General features: G+C 34.6%; 1 long non-coding RNA gene across 1 annotated transcript; it reads left to right on the top strand.

Moving 5' to 3' along the window:
• Positions 1 to 644: 644 nt before the first annotated feature.
• Positions 645 to 1,772, top strand: LOC144567828 (uncharacterized). Its single transcript, XR_013515518.1, has 3 exons — positions 645 to 898; positions 979 to 1,468; positions 1,557 to 1,772. It is a non-coding gene; the product is annotated as an uncharacterized LOC144567828 (long non-coding RNA).
• The last annotated feature ends 15,487 nt before the right edge of the window (positions 1,773 to 17,259 follow it).

Here is a 17,259-nt window from a genome sequence, read left to right as displayed (position 1 = left end):
ATACCTCGTACCATAGTTCATACGCGCCATTTTTGATTCGATTGGGCTTATACCAGATCGCATGCATGCCTAACATCTAGATCAATGCAACCCTGATACACGGACTTGTGGAGCGGTGGTGTCCTGAGCAGAGGCGGATCCAGAATTTTCGTCAGCGGGGGGCAAAAAATTATCGAATCGGATTTAAATAGCTAATCGGGTTTAAATTCATTAACTAATTGGATAGTTGATAAAAAATAATACTTGGACTTATATTTTCTAATAGTCTGACTTGTAATTTCTAATCCTCTAACTTATAATTCTAATTACCAATCATAATTCAAGAAATTTATTTTGATTTTAACCCTATATTTAACACGAATTAGAAATTAAACATCCAGAAAGGGGCAAAAAAAATTTCAGGGAGGAGCAAAGTCGATCGAAATCGACAAATCACTAATAAAACTCAAAATCCAGGAGGGGGCGCCTGCCCCCCTCTGGTTCCACATGGGTCCGCCCCTGGTCCTGAGACGCACACCTTTCATCTTCCATTTGGAGAGATGACAGGTATTAACTAAACTAATTCAAATAAATTTGTTCTTTGTTATAATTTACTGACAATTCAAATAAAGAAATTTATATTTTTTATTTAATAAATTACAGTTACGTTGGAGGACGTGAGCTGTTTGTGGGGTTTGCCCATTACGGGAGTCCCAGTAATGGGGAGTACAGACGGGACGAATGCAAAAAGTCAGCTCTTCGAATTGTTAGGGATCGAAGAGCATGAACAGAGTGGACTTATGAAAAAATGGGGGTCTCAGGGAAATGCAAAATGCATGAAGTTGACTTTCCTGAAATCTAAGTTCCGTGATCGATATAATGAGCTGCCGAAAGACCCCGATGCACAAACACTGAAGTGGTAAGTATTTTATATATAAATCTCAACTTATTTGTACTTTAGCCTATCACTAATGTACTCACATTATTGAAATTTGCTAGGTATGTTTGTGCATTTATCTTGGACCTATTATCGTCCAGTTTGTTCGCAGACAGTGGCGAGGATGGGATACCGCTGTGGTATCTCGATCTAATTGTGGATTTGGACAATCCGGTACAATACAATTGGGGTGGAGCGGTTCTTGCATATCTATATCGACATCTATGTGTCGCTACTGATCCCGGGAACAGATCTATGCATGGTTCGGTGATACTTCTCCAGCATTGGTCGTGGACCTGCTTTGCAGTTCACCGGCCAAAACCTCTAGATAAAAACTGGGAACCTGCCTGGGGCGCCCCAAAAGCCGAAACATGCTCATCTTTTACGTACAAATAGTGTTGTCCGCACAAGTACGATAACTCCTCTCACGCCAAGACCGCCGGTGTAGGTATTCCGCGGAGCCAGTTTCAGGTGCTGACGGAGAATTTGGTGAATTGGGAGCCGTACGGGAGTGTCTACTATAAGCTTCCGAGAGTGACTCAGGAGGGAAAGGTATGTTTTACTCAAGTTATTTATTTAGTTATATGTCACCGTACTTATAAATTATAACTCACATTTTCATTATGAATAAATTTCTCAGCCCTACTACTTGTATCGCGGTCCACTTATATTTTATTGGATGGTTGAGCATACTTATCCGGATCACTGCATGCGGCAATTCAGATTGTTTCAAGAGATTCTGGTGCCGGCTCCCCTGAATAGGCACACGCACGCCGCATTGCACAAGTATGGTTTACTCACCTTTATTTTTCTTATTTATGTTAGTTAACTTTGTGTGATAAGTTGTTATAAAATTATGAACATGTTGAAGAATGCCCCAAAGAAGAACGAGTCTTGGGCCACGAAACATGCGACTTATGTTCAGTCGTCGACTGCTGCTTAGGCGCAAGTAATCCAAGAAGGTCGCATGTTTGACCGAAATGACCTTCTGCGTTATCTCAAGTGGTACCAGAAGAGATGCATGGCATCTGTCTACCAGTTTGGTCATCACGCAGAAGGGATGGATCATAGGATTTTGTTCCCTAGTGATGAGCATGGGAAGTCTGGATACATTCCCAGCAGACCTCTGTTTATTCAAGCTGTAAATATTTTTAACTCTAAACTTTTTGATTCAGTTATTTAGAAATGATAATTGCTAAAATTGAGACTGTTTGTGTACAGGCATTGACCAGGATTGGAGAGTTGGCACACAGCGTCAAGTTGCTCTTCACCAAGAGGTGGCAAAAAATTAGAAAAAAAACGATGAGGACAGACTGGCGTCTTTGCTGTGATACGGGTTTCGGTCCACGTGTGCGTGCCATGATAAATGAGGCGCAGGTTTCGGTCCACGTGCGCGTGCCATGATAAATGAGGCGCGGGTTTCAGAAGATTGGGAAGTTATCCCATCCGATGAGAGTACTCCTGTTGGGACGTATCCATATCCAGATCCGCCTACATTCGAAGGCCCAGATCCAGTGCAGGATTGAGTTATGGGTTCAGGGTTCCGACTGGTACTGGTTCGGGATCAAGTAATTGGTTCAGGGTTTCGACTGGTACTGGGTCGGGATGAGTTTCAGGGATCTGACTGTTCATATTTAATTGGGAATTAAAACCGGTATGGTTGGGTTTCAACTCTACATATAACTCTAGAACCGGTAACCTTTGTGAAAAAGATGCCACAATTCCTAAAATCATTTCCAACGATTGCTGGTTTGTTATCGGTACTAATTGATAGTCACATTCGCCATCGGTAGACATGTTAAACCTAACTTGGATTTTCCAAATTTGCTTCACTAACAGTATACCCAACCAGTTTATAAATCTCATTCTGGAGATAATCAAAGTTATGATTTACGGTTGTAGGTATTAGGTAATGAGTATTTAGGCCGGGTACTGTAAAAAACTCCGTCATCATTGTACCTGATTTCTCGTCCAACATAAATTCTCATACATATGGTGGTCATTTTTTGTTTTGATTGGTATGGATAACAAACTACAATTTAAAAAAATTATAATAATTTAAGTACAACATAATTTCATAAATTAAATAATTTACAAATTATTTATAAAAAAAAACTTACATTTTTTCTTCTCTTTTTTTGCTCTTCTTTTCTTCTCGGATACGAATTCAAAATTTTCTCTGACAGATACGAAATCAGACGAATGCGAAGGTCATATTTATAGAATTTATCAACAATAAACTACAATTTTAAAAAATTATAATACTATAAGTACAACATAATTACATAAATTAAATAATTTAAAAATTATTTATATAAAAAACTTACATTTTTTTTCTTTTTTTCTCGTCTCTTCTTCTCAAAATTTTATCTGACAAGCAATACACGAAACACAAAATTAGACGAATTCGTGGGGTTGTATTTATAGAGTTATCAACCGGTATTTAAATAACCGAAAAGGAATATCTGTTCGGTGAATTAATAACTGAATTTGGTCTGGTTATTAAATAACCGGACAGGAGCAAACTTTCCGGTCAATTATTAACCGAACAAATATGACAGGTTCGGTCAAGTATTAACTGGAAAGAAAAAACTTGTCCGGTTATTTATTAACCGGACAGGGCAGAAAATGAGATCTTTTGCGCAATAGGGTAGATTGAGTAATTCATTTGAAATTTTGGGTATTAATAAAAATTTCGGAGAATTAGAAGTCAGAATATTAAAAATTAGAAGTCAAAGCATTAAAAATTAAAAATTAGAGCATTATTTTTTTTATCTAATATTCGATTGACTAATGAATTTAAACTCGATTAACTATTTAAATCTGATTCGTTATTTTTTTGCTCTTTCCTAACAAAAATTCTACATCTGTTCCTGTCGTGGACAGAGAATAAAGCTTTTGAAGATTTCCAAAATATGCACTGTACGAGAGATGAAACAGTCTTGTATGTTGGTTTTGTTTCAACTTTTTCTACAAAGTCCAATTGCTCCTGTCATGGACTAAGAATAAACCTTTTGAAGATTTCCAAAATATGCACCGTACGAGAGATGAAACAGCGGAAATTTTTTAGTGGTAGTAATTAATAGAAAAGAAGAGTGGAAACGGAAAGAGTACAACTGTTTTTTTATAGGTAGTAAGATCAGTACTGTTCATATTAATTTAAACTTCTTCTTTTTTAAGTTAGGATTGGTACTATTCATACTGATCTAAACTTTTTTTTTTTTTTGCAAAGTTTGAATTGATACTTTAAAACAGATTAAAGTTAGGATCGATACTGTTTAAAAAAGAAGAAGTTAGAATCGGTATAAACAGTATCGATCTTACTATCCATATAAAAACAATTATATTATTTCTATTTCTCTCTCTTCTTTTATATTAATTACTACCAATAGAAAATTTTCTGAAACAGCCTTGTATGTTGGTTTTGTTTCAACTTTTTCTACAAAGTACTGTACGGCTGTACGAGAGATGAAATAGTCTTGTATGTTGGTTTTGTTTCAACTTTTTCTACCAAGTCCAATTCATGCATTTAATGTTGGAGGGTATTGTCTAAATTTTTGCGTCACACTTTATATGTGTTTGAATTTTCTCACGGTCACTTTGTAAACTTTTAAATTTGATAGCATATTTTTCTTTTGTTTTTCTTGTAAGTCATAGACACCTGGACTAAGACATGGCATGTGGCAAGAGAAGAATGATGGAAAGGAAAGGGAAACAAAATTCTATAATTAATTCTTATTTGGTTGGATGTAATAGGAGGATAAGATTAACAGAGTTTATTATTTTAACCTTCTTTTTCCCCTAAAAGTTTATATTTTGTTCTTAGTGAAGTTTTGGTACATTACAATGCGCGAATCAGTTCATGTATTGGATTTATATCTTTATTTTCAAAGTTCAAATAATCAATATAAACCGTTCAGTATTATTATTATATGAAAATATCAAATTTTATATCTTTTGGAACTATTTACTAATATTTAGGTAGGTAGAAAATCACTACTCTCGTATGGTCCAGAATTTTTGATCAATTGATATTTTAAATAGTCTAAAAAATAGTAAAAGAGTTTCAAAAAATATAAAATTTGATTTTCAAATATATTTTCATATGATAATAATGTTGAACGGTTCATATTGTTTATTCAGTCTTTGATAACGAAGATATAAATCTAATGTACGAACTGATCCGCGCTTGCAATATACCATAGCCTCACTCTTTTGCTACTTTCAAATTAGTGTAATGATAGAAATTAACAATGCAAACAAAACTTCCAATAAATCGTCTTGTTTCATTCCTTTCTCTTTTACGTACTTTTTATATTCATTCTTTTCACCTTTCTTTTATTACTTTCAAATTAGAATGTATAGAAAGAAACAATACGAACCAAACTTCAAAAATATCTTCGTGTTTCATTCCTTTCTCTTTTACTTTTTATATTCGTTCTCTTCACCTCGTGTGAATCAAATATAATGTAAAAAATAATCAGGAACTATCGGTTGGGTAAATGATAATCAGAGAGGAAGGTGATACATTGATATATTTATTATTACCATCATGGCCTTCAATGCTTTCATCAGTGTGATTCAGCTCAATATGTTATGATTCATTTTAATGGCTTTAGGAACCGGTTTATTTGAATAAGTCTTGATCAAGCGTTGAACTAAAGAATTTGATTACGAATGGTTAAAAAACAGAATTAATAGCGAAAGCATGTTGAACCGGTTCCTACCTAATCAAATAGAGAAATTTAGATATACATACCCCATAACTTCTTCAATTAGATATTTTCCCATCAAAATTTCAAAATTATTTATTTTCCCATCTAAATATAACTATATTATAAATATACCCATTACTCATTTAAATCGATTAAAAATAGTAATAAACAAGATAAAAAGACAGTTATGCCCTTTCTTCAATTAAAAACACTGATACTGTCTCGGTGGTAGAACCACGCCAACCAAAGGTCCTCTCTTGGGCGAGAGGCATAATATCATATCTTCTCGCCATTGTTTTACATTGATTAAAACAACTATTTACGTTATTATTCATAATTTTACTTTCCCTGACGCATTTAATTCAATTCAAAGATCTGGCAAATTGAAGAAAGCTAGCTCCAACCAATAGATTCACCCCCATTATTTTTTTTTTTTTCTTTTGCTCAAGTTCAATTACTTCTTTAGTACAATTTCTACCATTCATGCAAGAACTTTGAGCCTGTACTTAGATGTGAAATTGTTAAAAAGAAAAAATCATTTCGAAAGCTATTGGAAATCCCAACCGACGAAGAATATAATCTTAACATTGATTTGAGATTATTATATTTTTTAAGGTGGGCCACAGGCCATGGCAAGGGAGTGAGGTAAGCACAATCAAACTTTCTTAACTACAACAGAGAGAAAGTCAAATTGAGCACTATAAGCTGAATTTTTCACAACGACTAGAAATGTGTAAGAAGAAAATAAAAAGACAAAAAATAATTAGCAGTCCTTGGATCTCTATCGATGATAACCTTCTCTTGCTTAAACGATTCCTTGTAGATGCATCTGTTCTCCATCTGACTTAGTGTGTGCATGCGCAGGGGTAAGAGTGTATGCCTCTCACTTTCTGTCTCTTTCGCGTTGCCAATGGAGCTGGAAGAAGACACTTATTTCTCAATCAGTATCTTTAATTGAATAATGGGTAAAATTGTCTTTTTATCGTGTTTATTACTATAAATCAATAATCTTAATCAATTTAATTGTGTAATGGGTATATTTATAATATAGTTATATTTAGATGGGGAAATAACTAATTTTGAAGTTTTGATGGAGAAATATCTAATTGAAAAAGTTATGATGGGTATATATCTAAATTTCTCTATCAAATAATATAATATATGTAATTTATGATTCAATTTAGTAGCATCATGATTCAACTTAGGGTGTGCTCTAGAGGAGAGGAGAGAAGAGGAGGGGAGAGGAGAAAAAGGGTTACCGGATTGTCCGAGTAGTGTTTACTTGCTCTATAAATTAAAATTTTTTGAGGGGAGCTAAGGGAATGGAACAGAAGAAAAGAGAACCGAGATACAAAACTAAATAAAGTTCTCTCCAATCTCTACCTTCTAATTTGAAGGATAGCTCTCTCTCTCTTACTCCTTTCATCCCCTCCCTCTTCTTTCCTTCTATTTGAATTTTGTGGAGCACATCCTAATAAATTTATGATTTAATTTGTTTAAATGATTCATCGTAAACCAATTCCATTCAATAACAACGATAATGGTAACGATAAAATTTAGCATATGAACATTTCTCATTTGAATTTCATTTCTCGTCAAGAAATTTGCAATTCAACTATTGCAACTTCCACACACATACAAATACTTCGGTTGTTACGAGTTATTTAAACAACAAATTTAATGTATATCCCTACAAAAATATTAAATGCCAACTTTTATTCTTCAAAAGCTCGAACTTCATCAAATCCGTCTCTGAATTTATGAGCAGAGGCAGACTCACTGTAGCACAGGGGCAGCTACCCTCCTGGATTTTAAAAAAACATTGCAAAAAATATGCTCATTTCAGTTCTGTTTCTTCTGGAATTTAAATTGCCTCTCACTAGAGCCCAATATAAATTCTCTAAAGCCCAATATAATTTCGGCTGAGCCCAAAATATTTAGTTGAATAAAAACGAAAAATAGCTGGAAGCCCAACAAATCTTTTAGTTGAGGCCGAAATTAAAAAAAAAAAAAACTCAGCTGCAGCTCTCCTCTCTCTGTCTGGAATTTGAAAACGCAGCTCTCCCATTTTCGCCCACGCAGCTCTATCTCTCTCTCTAGAATTTGAAAATGAAATCGACAGGAAAAAAAATTGGCGAATCTTTTGCTGACTCTCCCCCTCTCTCTCTGACTCGAAGCACACCAGCCGGTGCACAAATTGAGCTATATTTAATGCTTTATATATCACAAAAAAAATTGAGAGAGCACTATTCCTCACTAGGCCTGCTAATGAGCGGTAACTCGCTCAAAACTCGGTCCGGCCCTATCAACCTTCAGTAAAGGCCCGACTCAGACTCGGATCAAATATGAAGGAAAAAACCCGACTCGACTCGGTCCATTTGCTCAACTCGGCTCGGCCCGAACTCGGCTCGATCCAAAACTCGGCCCGTGGCCCGTGAGTTGTGAATAAGTCGCTGATTTTCATTTAATTTATATGTAGCGATAAACAATAAAAACTCGGCTCCTGGCTTATATGTAGCGATAAACAATAAAAATAGCTGCCGATTGAAGACTACGTGACTAACTTTTCACATCACAATAAAAATTAACTAATAACTTCTTCAAAATTCATCAATCTTAACATTACAAATCAAATGTTAATTAAAATCCATGAGAATCAACATGCTCAAATTTCCTAATATGCGCCCCTAAACTCAAATCCCAAGAAGCAAACAATTTGAATCACATAAATGTAACAGAAGAAAATAAACAAAAACATAAAAAAAAAACTTGAAAACAGTGAAGAGCAAAAGTTCCTTGGACCATTTCTGACATCTAATTCAACTCAAGCATAGTGCAAACTTTTCAGAAGGATTTTGATAGTATCAAACATAGCCCCAAACTGAAGAGAAATACATCGAAAAAAAACTCAATTCCAGCTTTGGAATATGAACGGGAAGCTACCAGTTCATGATGACTTGCCAAATCCTCTTCAAGAAACAAAATTGGAATCACACCAGTAGAGCCAAGACCTACATCGAATTAGACGTGTGATTGTGAGTGTATATTAAAATTCACTTTTTTTTCAATATACTATCAATTACGTGGACATGAAAGTAGGTACCAGTACTGATTTATGCTGAAACTGAGAATAAATCTACATCTCCAGCTCAAACATTGACCGCCCCTTTAACCCAGCAACCTTCATTTCAACTGCATCAGAGGTGGATAGAAGAACAACAGAAGGTGTACAAAAGCATTGGATGCTGAATAAGAAGGTGCATAGGTTTAGAGAGCGTTGATTTCTCAGTTTTTACAGTAATTGGGATGGTGGTAGTAAGGACAATAATTTATGTAATTTAAGTATACAAAAGATACCATTGAATAAATGTGAAAAGTTAAACCTGGTGTTGAATTAAATGAATAAACCAAAGGAAAAATTTATACGTGGGATCTATAACACAATTGATAAGTATTTTAGGAATTCACATCCATTGCAATACCTGAGTTACAATGACTAGATCCGGGTCGTTCTTTTAACCTGGCACAAATCTCAAAATTAACACACTATAGTTTTCATAGGCATTGGATTGAGTTTGATCCGAGTGAAATTAACATGGCTGTCAATTTTTCATTGTACCCTCCAATACTGGTATTTTAGCATCTTGTTCAAGCACCCGGCTACATTTATATCAGAAAAGATAAGTAAATTGAGCACTCACCATTATAAAATTGAGCACTCACCATAAATTTCACTTTGCTACCTAAGTCAGAAGTCCTCACCATATCAGAAAAGATAAGTAAATTTATATGGAGCTAATTATAAAATTGAGCACTCGGATTTTACTTCTTTACCCCTAAAGGAAATAATTTAGCAGAGTAGAAGCATTGGAGCAGGATTGTTTAGAATAAAACTCAAATGGAAGGTGACCGACTTATATACACATTGAAATTTTATTTGTAGATTCGAAACCATGTATTTACACTAATATCAAATATTTCCAGGGTGCATGAAGGTGTCATGACAGCTTTAAACCAAATTATACCAAAGAGTTCATATGACCTTCAACATAAAATGCTCATGCGAGAAAGGCTAAATATATTTTTATAATAAAAGTATAACAATACATTCTTTGACATCGCACTGATTTAATCTTTAAATCTCATTTGCAGATATGTACAAGTATATTAGACAGTTGTTGTAATTTGGAAAATATCTCAATGTGTAGATTAAACAGTATAATCTAAGGGTCAGCCACTCTCAGATTATACCATACATCAATTACCTGATAGATCTCACTTAAATCATTTTAAGGGACAAGTTTGTGCTTACCAGTATCATGGATATCAGTACCAGTATCACAGAGAGATAGAATCGGACTGGTACTTGATACTTTGATAGTTCAAAATGTTTCAAAAATCATAATTTAACAAAACCCACAAAATCAAATCAGTACCAGTATCATGGTTTTCTATCCAATTTAAGCAGCTCAGAGAGAGAGAGAGAGAGGAGAGGGATTCATTTCAAAAAAGAGAGAGAGGAGAGCGAGAGAGCACCTGAGAGAAGAGAGAAACTGGAGGCACGGAGCGAGAGAGCAGATGGAGAGCGACGGAGCGAGAGAGCGAGAGCTCAGCTGTTCGACAGGGAGAAGAATTGAGCGAGAGCGAGAAGAGAGGAATGGTTCGACTCAGTGGGCAGCTCGGCTCAGCTCAGATCAGAGCGAGAAGTAGAACTAGGGTGTTCTTAAGCTCACCAAAGTGTTTGGTGAGCTTGACTCCAAAATCCATTAAATCGGTTTCAAATGACGAATCCGAACCGTTGGAACCCGCCTATTTTACGTGTGATGCATCTACATATGAAATTTTTAAACTTTCGAATTAGTTTAGTACAAAGTCAATTGGTCAAAATTAGAAAGTTAATAAATTAATTTTAGTACATTCATTTTTTGAACATGTTTTGACCGCTTGACTTTATACTAAACTAATTCGAAAGTTTAAAAATTTCACATGTAGACGCATCACACATAAAATAGGCGGGTTCTAACGGTTCGGATTTGTCATTTGAAACCGATTTGATGGGTTTTGGAGTCAAGCTCACCAAATACTTTGGTGAGCTTAAGAACACCCTAGTTCTACTCCAGAGCGAGTATGTGAGATTTATTTCGAGTTCGAGCCGAGTTCGGGCTTAACTCGAATTGAGCTCAGCTCAATTTGACTCATTCAAGAGTCCAGCTCAAAAGCCCATGGGCCGGCCCGGCTCATTTAGCATGCCTATTCCTCACCTATCTCGCTTAAGATTAGCCTCTAATGTGCTCGTGAAGCCCAAGATACCTCAAAAAGGCATCTTATCCTTTCATAAAATATATATTCTCCGATTTCAACACAGATAAAAAAAAGAATAATTATTTGTGTACTTTCTGTATCTCAAAATTTTCACATCTTATTTAGAAAAAGAGCATGGATCAAGTTACAACAATTTTTGAGTTACAACAATTTACCACAACTATTTTCTACATTTTCAAAGTTCAAATCGTCGATCCAAACCGTTAGATATGATATCTACAATAAAATGTGCTTGGAGACCAAATTTTACATATTTTGTAATTTTTTTACTATTTATTAAGATGGGTACAAAATTCAATGGTCTGAATTTGACTAGTTTTTGTACCCATCTTAATAAATAGTAAAAAAATTACAAAATATGTAAAATTTGGTCTCCAAGAACATTTTATTGTAGAGATCACATCTAACAGTTTGGATCAACAATTTGGACTTTGAAAATGTAGAAAATGGTTGTAGTAACTTGTTGTAACTCAAAATTTGTTGTAATTATGTATTATAGTTCTCACTAATTATATGTTCCACTAATTATTATTCTAAAAAGATATTATATGATCCTCACTAATTATTATTCTAAAATTCCTACAACACTCTTTCTCTATGGTCATCACTAATTATATGGTCCCCCATTTTCCAATTCTTGCACTAGTTCTCGCATCAACCTTCATAGATATAAATACTTAGAAGAGAATATATTAACATTTGAAAAATAAGATATTAGTACTTCGATACGTAACTTGTTATGATCATTCATTTTTCAATTCTCCAATTATCCGCGCGTCAACATTCCTCCAATGAAGTAGTGGGGATCCCGTATCACCGTATCAGCCTTTTTCAATCGTCTCCGTGTCAACATTCCTTTAACGAAAATAATTCAACACATAGATATAAATACTTCAGTGCTGTTGGGATTTATGGTACTTAAGACAACATAATTTAAAAAAAAATTGACAAGAAAAGTATCAAAGGAATATCATGTGCGACTAAAATCAAACCAAAATCTATTTTCAAATCAATAAGCATCATACCTTTAGTTTTTTTTGTCTCCAAACAAGAAAGGAAGGTCCTTCAGATGTAGGGTTGTAGCCTCCACCTCCTTGTTGATGCTGCTGGTGGTTGATGTCTTGCAGTGCCTTGGTGATTGATGTGTGCATGACCTAGAATGCATTGCACCAAGATGAGGCTTCAAAGTATAAGCCCTCCACGGTATCCACCAATAAATTAATTAGAAACCAAAATTTTCTCTTGCTAGAAAATAGTAATTTGATCGCTCCTTAATTCCTATCCTCCATAGAACTATTCTTGAGTTTAGAGTTTATGGGTTCTCGATACATGAGAGATGAAACAAGATAGAGAATTTTGGCAGAACTTCAACTCTCAAAAATGAATTCTTACTCAAAAGGAATGAGAGAGATACTATGTACAGCAAACAAGGAATGTGAATTATGTTTCCAAAATTAATCCCACGTTTTTTATCATGATATAATTCCAATTAGGTCATGCTCAAGAAGGAAAAATTATAGATCTTTCTTTTAAATTTCCATCCATATATAGAACTCCTAAAATGGACTTTATATGAGGATTCTATGGTCTGAATACGAAACATGCGCAGCAGTTTTCATAACATAGTAGTCTAAATTAAGCACCACGTTCTACTACGTTTTTTACCATGATATATTTCTAATTTGGCTTCCCTGAAAGAAGCAAAGTTCTAGATATTTCTTTTACCTTTCCAAAAATATATGTAGTGCTAAAAACAGATTTCTTATGAGAGATATGTGGGCCGAATAAAAAATGCTACGCATCAATTTTTCAGAAAGCATGGTAAATTATTGTTAGGCAGACTTTTAATTATGGAAACTATTTCTTAAAATAAACATGGATCATAATTAATAACAGCCATTGGGCTTTGTTTATTAGGCCAATTTCTATTTTTCCTTATTATAATTAATTAAATACAATTAATCTAATTAATTGTAGTATTTATATAATTATCCCAAATAATTATATTTCTCATGTTTTGGTTGAGAAACCAATTTATTTGTCATGCCATACATGTCAAATAAATTAAGGAGCATTTCTAATCAATTCCTTATTGGTGTGACCCTGTGGAATCTATGTTATTTGGCAATAGAATTTGAAACTCCTTTCGATTCCATAAATTACAAGTAGCACCTAGCAATATACATTGTAATTACCCAAAAACCACAAATGATAAGTACATGCTATATCATGATCCCTAAGGCAACAATTGCCTCGTGTCAATTCCATATCTTATGATACCATGAATATGTCCAAGACAAGAACGTGTCATCCTTGCAAATCTACTTGTTTCTTGATTCTGAAATAATTCAGTAATTATGATTAACTTCTTAATCATATGTGCACATACTTATATTATCTCATCAAGGGATCCAACGATATCATCACTCATTTACATGAGGGACGTTTGTATTCTTGATAATTACTCTCTCCACATGAGAGATACATACTTAGATAGAACCTGTATGACTACAGTTACCGACATCATTGGATAATACCCACAAATACACATTCTCATGTGAGAGAAACAATTATCTCATACATTATAATTTCATACACAAATAAAACATTAATGACACAAACACAATTCATATTAAATGTTTTATTTTGGTCACGTCCAATCTCCTGATCTCCATCAGGTATCTATTTTATTAGATTGACAAGTCCTTATCATATTTTCTATAGAAAATGATCATCATCTAATCCAAATGCTAATATTTCATTAATAATTAATGTTCCTTGTTAATTACCAAAACTAGAGACACTTTAGAGTATTTATTAACTTCTGTATAGAGTTTCACAATTTCAAGTCCTCAATTAACCTAAATGATCTATAAGTAATAAAATACTCAAAGAACAAAATGATAAATAAATCATCCAATTACATGAACAAAACTTAGAAAATAATCATCCTATGATAGACTTCTAGATCATAACACTAACAAGTGCATATGTATAAATACTTGCAGTACTCGATATTATACTTTCATATATCATCCAACGTCAAGTTAAAAAAATACTTGTAAGTATATATATAAATACTTGCACACAAGGTATAAATACTTGTATAATGAAGAGTCCGAAAGTACGTCATCATAGATTTTATTTGAAAGAGAAAATTGCATAAAAGACATTTGTGGTTTTAAGTTTGTTAAATTTCTCACACATCGTCAGAAATATGAACGAGATCGAATAAGAGAAAAAAAATCCACCTCTAAAAACGCGTATGGTCTCTCCATGTAGTTTCAGTGGTCTCTACTGATATTTATAGTGTAGGTACGTTTGAGATATTTGGTTGGAGACACAGTTATTCACTTCAGGTGTGTTTGGATGGAGCAAGAATAACAATAATCCGAGAATAGCACTATACTTTTTGAGCTATTTGATATTTGGATGAAGAATAGCATTAACCTGCTATTCATTGTTTGTTTTATATGTGTTAGCTCACTATTCTACTAACCAAACCAAAAATTGAGTTAGCTACTATTCTCAAACTAGAGATTAGCTATATTCTTGCATAGATATTAATACTTTAAAAAAATTCAGAATTTTTACGGTCCTCTTGGGGCCGTTCGGCAACAAAGGATTAAACCTCCTTAAGGTTTAATCCGCTTCATTTAGTTTCCTTAGCCGCTTAATCCTACCGAACACTGGTTCCTTAGCGCGGATTAAGAGCACCTCCTTTAGCTTCCTTTTGCCCGAACTTTAAGGCACCCATACTCTTTCCTTTAGCTTCCTTAGCCTTTACCCACGGATTAAGACAATCGAACATCGGTTCCTTATCGCTCCTTAAGCTTTTAATCCTTTGTTGCCGAACGACCCCCTTAAGTAATTATGGTAGTTACATTGCGGATACAATACGGATACGGTCATGCGGTACTTATCAGCTAAAAAAAAAAGCGAGCCCTGAGTAGGAGAAAATATCCAGCAATTGTTCAATTCCAACCCAAACAAAAGTCTAAATTCAAAATTTTAGACTGCTAGTAGGGGTGTCAACGGGTACGATACGGGTCGGGTGGAGATATTTTCATACTCGTACCCGTTATGATAACGAAAAAAAATCTTTACCCTTACTCGTCTTTTCGAATACGGTACGGGTCGGGTAAACAAATAAAAAAGTGTCATTAACATTTCAATTTGTGCTTTTGATAAAATATTTTTCAAAATAAGAAAAAATTAATGAATACAACTAATTTGTATTATGAAAATTTAATAAAATACAAATTTTTATTGTGTCATGTATCATATTCGATGAGGGTTCAAATGCACCAAAATTTCTTGCTCCAAATTTGATCCAAATCCTGAACCGTATATCTCAGTTTAGATCAACACTTCAGATTCTAATCTCCTCCGACTCTTCATTTCCTAAAATATACGCTCCTAACCCCTCCCTCTCTCCATTAATCCGTTTCTCACTTTCTCCCCCACAACCCCACCTGTCTCGACCCCGACGTCGAGCTTTCACCCCGTTTTTTCTCAAGCTCTCTCTCTCTCTCTCTCACCCCTGTAGATCTAACGCTCATTTTGGAGCCTCTGTGCCCCTCTCCTCTCTTCGTTTCTGCAGCGATCCAGTGCTCAATTTGGAGCCTCCATGCCCCTCTTCTCGTTCTCTTTGCTTGGCCTCCAAGGACGAAATAGACATCCGTTTCCTTCTCCTCTCTCTGTCTCTCCGGCGACCCGATCACACTTCATCGATTTTGTGGTAAGATATATTTTTTCTAAATGCAAACTTTTTTTGACTTATCATCTAGATGCGTTTCCTTTCTTTCTTGATAGAATTGATGTAACTAATCAAACACCTTATTAGCCTAATTCTATTAAGTTTTTTTTATTAAAACTGAAAATTAATTGTGTGTACACAATTGATTAGTATGGGAGGAGCTTGAGGAACTCAATTGAAGTTGTTGCCGTCTTTCACATTGTAAAGAAATTATTCTAAGGTGAGTACACAATTGGCATTTAAGAGATTTAAAGCCGTTCTTTGAAAAAAAATAGATAATTTGGGTTTTAACAAAAAAAAATAGATAATTTCATTGTTTGAATTGCTTTTAAAGATCACTGGTAAGTTGGAGATTCGTGCTGTATACAAATTTTACAGCTGAGTTCGTAATATTTAATTTATAAAAATGTGAATTGCTTCATACATAATGTCGACGAAACATCTTTCTGGTTAGCGTTGTTCATTGGTTTTGTTCGGTTAAAACAGAAATAAAATAAGTAAATCAAAGTGTTGTTTGGTTTTCAAAAATAGAACCGAACCAAAATATTAACCGAACAAACCGAAATATAACCAGTCATAATTCTCTCATATCAAATAAAATTAACATTAGACGGCTTACTCTTAGGAAACTTTGACAATACCAGAACTTACAACAAGAATCAAACAAAAACCAATATTTACTTTATAAGAAGATCAATTTATTTAATTTTACTTCCTAGCTCTCAAACAATCTGTTGTTGTTGTCGCCGAAACCCTAGGTCGCGTGACAGAAGGAGGGGAGAGCCGATCGGGGAAGGAGAGGTGGTCGCCGCTGGGTCCGTGAGAGAGATGGTCGAGGATGGGAGTGAAGTCACCGCTGGGAACTCCAGTTCGCGCGAGAGAGAAAGAGAGGGAGGGAGGAGTCAGGAGGAAGAAAGAGGGGTTCAAATCTCAACTGGACCCCTCCAGTTCCGCCCCATTTGATTTTCAGTGAAAACTTTCTGATCTGATCAGATTGATATTGCACGAATCTGGATGAAAATCTAAGGGATCAAAATGCAATGCACAAGAGGCTCTTTACTTTGCAAAGTACGATAGCCTTACTCCAAATATATATATATATATATATATATATATATATATATATAGAGTACGGCTAACGCGCTTCCTCTAGCATATGGGCCGAAATGCTTCCGGTGGAAATTTGAAATTTCAAAATCCAAAAAGTCGATCTGAACCGTTCATCTCCTTCTCCATATTAATATCTGCTTGGAGACCAAATTTTACATTTTTCTGAAATTTTTTACTATTTATTAAGCCACTTTGAAAATTGCTGATCCAACGGTGGCTTGCCAAACAGTAAAAATCAGAAGCTACCGTTGGATCAGCGATTTTCAAAGTGGCTTAATAAATAGTAAAAAAATTCAGAAAAATGTAAAATTTGGTCTCCAAGCAGATATTAATATGGAGAAGGAGATGAACGGTTCAGATCGACTTTTTGGATTTTGAAATTTCAAATTTCCACCGGAAGCATTTCGGCCCATATGCTAGAGGAAGCGCGTTAGCCG

This window comes from Carex rostrata, chromosome 16 (genome assembly GCF_964058835.1).
Source record: "Carex rostrata chromosome 16, lpCarRost1.2, whole genome shotgun sequence".
NCBI lineage: Eukaryota > Viridiplantae > Streptophyta > Magnoliopsida > Poales > Cyperaceae > Carex > Carex rostrata.
This window is presented reverse-complemented; position numbering and strand designations above follow the sequence as displayed.